The sequence below is a fragment of the Prunus avium genome, unplaced genomic scaffold (genome assembly GCF_965620075.1).
Source record: "Prunus avium unplaced genomic scaffold, drPruAviu1.hap1.1 HAP1_SCAFFOLD_53, whole genome shotgun sequence".
Lineage (NCBI taxonomy): Eukaryota > Viridiplantae > Streptophyta > Magnoliopsida > Rosales > Rosaceae > Prunus > Prunus avium.
Genome location: NW_028276909.1, coordinates 30,001 through 35,000, shown reverse-complemented (window position 1 = coordinate 35,000; position 5,000 = coordinate 30,001).

Here is a 5,000-nt window from a genome sequence, read left to right as displayed (position 1 = left end):
TCACGGGACGAGCGTGCGACGCGGCGCGGCGGAAGCAAATCACAGATTTCGCTCGCACAGACGCTCCCGTGCGGCCCAGGATCCCTTCGAATCCCAGTCAGCCTTCTCCCCACTTCATGACTCTCACAACTCCGCGAGAGGTTCACCATCATGTGTCGTCTCCCATAGGCGCCAAGCCCTATGGCTAGACAACGAGTCACACTTCCTTGTGACAACACAATCACCCCGCATCCGGCAACGAACCCTCGACGCCCATACATCAAGCGTTGCATAAGACACGTCAACTGCATCGACCACGTCGCATGCCAAACTCGTGGCTCGCTCATGTCCAAGTCGAGACATAGCGATCCAACACACCATCGGTTTACCCACACTTCTGTCGGTCATCCGTTAGCAACCACGATAGCCCACATCCTCAAGCTATCCACGCAAGCTGTCACACTCGCATGTCGCCCAAGCCTTGGCGACATATGTATTCCGAATGTCCCACATAACCATCTATGCTTTGCATGGGGTCGCAACCCATGCGTACCGGCATCCGAATATCTTCCTTCCATCTTGGACAAGGCCGAACCCAAGCCAAGTCCATCGAGTCTCGTCAAATGCCTCGCTAGCCGACGGCATAGCGAATGCCATACGTTGACCTCACTCTTTCCAACGATGCGCAATACGAACGGCCCCGCGTGTTCGTACTGTCCTCGGGAAGTCCTTTCCCTCGGAGACATAGATTATCCTTCAACAATCTCATGCCCGCCCTTATGACAACCTCCAATGTCATAAGGATGCTCGCTTAGTGCCACAAGGGTGTAAGCACCAGGGGTGGTGGAGAGCATGACACCATGTCACCCCCTATATAGCATTTTATGCATTTAGCCTTCTGCCAGGAGGGAACATCACCTATGCACGAGGAGTCATAATTGGGCATAACTTCTTCGTACGAACTCCGAATGGCGAACCGTCAGTTGCATAGCGTGTATCTCGTCATTACGAACATCTTTCGTGTTCTGAGTTTCTTCAGGTTCCTCCCGTAACCTTCCGAAATACCCCTCACACGCACAACCCGGCCAACACCAACCATTCTAGCTCTTAAGTCCTTGCCCCTTCCACACTTGGACTACCTCATAAGCGCATGGATGTCCCAACGGAGTCACGAAAGCACACGCTCAAGTGCGATCCGTGACATTCTCCCCCACTGATAGTGTCGACGCCCTCGTCGACGTGCCCACTGCACTGCCGCATAACAACACCATATAGGAATATCCTCTTCTCTCCGCTCCATGGACCACAATGCACCACTGTGTTCACCCTTTTGAACTTCTCTTTCAAAGTCCTACGTCTTTCCCTCTTTGGGCCGAGACCTCCGTCTCTTGTCGCACTCGACCACTGAACAACCACATAGCCCGCTGGTCAAGTACCTCCACATTTTCCACATTCAAAGAGATGCACCCCACCTGGGTGTGACTCGTAAGCCATCCGTGTGTCCTCCACGGCACCTCCATTTGTTTGTGCTCCTGTACTGCCACTTCCTGGCATTCGAGGTTCTCCCCCTACTTGTCTCGTTGGCACACCCCCACCTCGAGGTGCCACCACAGCAAAGCCCCGCAACACTTAGGCCCTCTGCCATCGAGTGCGGACATACCCCATGTCCTCGGAACCCATGCCTTTAGTGAGACTTCCGGATCCACCTCTCTGGAACACTCTCTTCCGAATCTCAGTTAGCAACCATATGTCGAACCTTGTGCCCCACCCATCTGTTCTCAACAATTGTAGGAACAACCACTTAAGTGACTCCTTCATTAAAGCCTAGTCCGTCAGCGACTTACTCCCTCAATAGAGCCTAGTCCGTCAGCGACTTACTCCTTTCGAAGACTGCACCATTTCGGTCTTGAGCTCCTACCAGTTTTCCCCCCGAACAAGGTCCCGCACCTCCTTGTCCAACAATCGTCACCAACTCCCTTGCGCATATGCGCTGCCATACCTCAATGGCGTTCGTGGGTCTCCCCCACTTATCTCGTCAACGCACCCTCACGTCAACGTGCCTCCGAAGCTTAGCTCCATAACACTTAGGCATTCACAATTCACCATGGTAAGACATCCTCCCTACTACGAGTAGAACCACCTAACCAACGCCCACACTTGGACTTGGCAGAACCTACTTCCGCAGCATCCACAAGGGAACAAGTAAGACATCCTCCCCAAAGCTACTCCAACTCTTTGCATGCCCTTAAGTGCGGACATCCTACGTCCTTAGCCACCATCCTCACAAGAAAAACTCTGGGATCAACCTTTGGAACACTTCCCTCGTTCCGAATGTTAGTCAGCAGCCTTGTGTCGAACACTATGCGTAACCCACACGTCCTCCACAATTGCAAGAGCAACCACTTAAGTGACTCCTTCATTAAAGCCTAGCCCGTCAGCGACTCACTCCCTCAATGGAGCCCAGTCCGTCAGCGACTTACTCCCTTCGAAGACTGCACCATTTCGGTCTTCAGCTCCCACAACTCTTCCCTGAACAAAGGTCTTGCACCTTCCATCCAACACACGTCACCAACTCGGTTTACCACAACCTTCAATGGTATGCTATGGTTCGAGTATAAGCCAATCTTTGACACTCTCACCAAACTCGCGCTCCCATCCTCCCCACATCCTGAACTGAACAAGCAACATCACTTCGTCACAAGCCAGAACCCCTGCCTACCCGACTTCCGGGCGCTTGGTGCACGGATTAGAAAACTAGGCAACCGAGCAGCAAAACCAACCATCATCCCCCATCTTAGAGTCATCCTGCTTGATGTCTTCTCACAACTTCGAGACAAACTTTTGGATACCTTCACCCTTCCATAGGATCCAGCACCAGGACGGGTTTCCAACAACCGTCACACAACCTGATTCCAACAATCATCCACAGTGACGTTGGGGTCTTCTTCCAACTTCGCAAGTCCACTACCCATCACAGGCAATGACATGCTACCTTGCTATCAAAGTTCCTCCATCACCAATCTCTTCTAGGTACGAGTCCCTCACACAGAAACCACCTTCGGAATCGATCGGCTCTGATACCACTTGTCACGGAATCAGAGCTTCACTGTTTGTATCCAAGGTGCGAATCGTTTGAGCAGAAGCCACCATCTAAATCGATCGGCTCTGATACCACTTGTCACGGGACGAGCGTGCGACGCGGCGCGGCGGAAGCAAATCACAGATTTCGCTCGCACAGACGCTCCCGTGCGGCCCAGGATCCCTTCGAATCCCAGTCAGCCTTCTCCCCACTTCATGACTCTCACAACTCCGCGAGAGGTTCACCATCATGTGTCGTCTCCCATAGGCGCCAAGCCCTATGGCTAGACAACGAGTCACACTTCCTTGTGACAACACAATCACCCCGCATCCGGCAACGAACCCTCGACGCCCATACATCAAGCGTTGCATAAGACACGTCAACTGCATCGACCACGTCGCATGCCAAACTCGTGGCTCGCTCATGTCCAAGTCGAGACATAGCGATCCAACACACCATCGGTTTACCCACACTTCTGTCGGTCATCCGTTAGCAACCACGATAGCCCACATCCTCAAGCTATCCACGCAAGCTGTCACACTCGCATGTCGCCCAAGCCTTGGCGACATATGTATTCCGAATGTCCCACATAACCATCTATGCTTTGCATGGGGTCGCAACCCATGCGTACCGGCATCCGAATATCTTCCTTCCATCTTGGACAAGGCCGAACCCAAGCCAAGTCCATCGAGTCTCGTCAAATGCCTCGCTAGCCGACGGCATAGCGAATGCCATACGTTGACCTCACTCTTTCCAACGATGCGCAATACGAACGGCCCCGCGTGTTCGTACTGTCCTCGGGAAGTCCTTTCCCTCGGAGACATAGATTATCCTTCAACAATCTCATGCCCGCCCTTATGACAACCTCCAATGTCATAAGGATGCTCGCTTAGTGCCACAAGGGTGTAAGCACCAGGGGTGGTGGAGAGCATGACACCATGTCACCCCCTATATAGCATTTTATGCATTTAGCCTTCTGCCAGGAGGGAACATCACCTATGCACGAGGAGTCATAATTGGGCATAACTTCTTCGTACGAACTCCGAATGGCGAACCGTCAGTTGCATAGCGTGTATCTCGTCATTACGAACATCTTTCGTGTTCTGAGTTTCTTCAGGTTCCTCCCGTAACCTTCCGAAATACCCCTCACACGCACAACCCGGCCAACACCAACCATTCTAGCTCTTAAGTCCTTGCCCCTTCCACACTTGGACTACCTCATAAGCGCATGGATGTCCCAACGGAGTCACGAAAGCACACGCTCAAGTGCGATCCGTGACACATGGCAGGACAAGTTTCGCTAGCCTCACTGTCGACAGATGCGCAAGCTGCGCGCACGCTGCGCACAGGCTGCGCACAGCGCATGCCATGGCAGGACAAGTTCGCTAGCCTCACTGTCGACAGATGCGCAAGCTGCGCGCACAGGCTGCGCGCACGCCATGGCAGGACAAGTTTCGCTAGCCTCACTGTCGACAGAATCAGCACGCTGCGCGCAAGCTGCGCGCACGCTGCCGGCATGGTGTGCGCACGCTGCCGGCATGCTGTGCGCACGCTGCGCGCGCGCATGGCAGGACAAGTTTCGAAAATTTCTGTCGACAGTCTCAGCAGCGCGCACGCTGCCGACATGCTGTGCGCACGCTGCGCACAGGCTGCCGGCATGCTGCGCGCAGCCCATGGCAGGACAAGGTCCGAAAAATTCTGTCGACATTTTTACGCCGTGGTAGGCTTCCGCTTCGCGTCACTTTGTCGACATTCAAGCCTACCATTTGTATTGAATTTTTCAAACCTTGTCAAACCCCATTATTCAAATGTCGAAAAATTTTGTCGACATTTTTACGCCATGATAGGCTTCCGCTTCGCGTCACTTTGTCGGAATGCATCGCATGGCGAGGCAAGGCCACGGCATGCCAAGGCGAAGGCAACGCATGGCTTGAATGGCTTG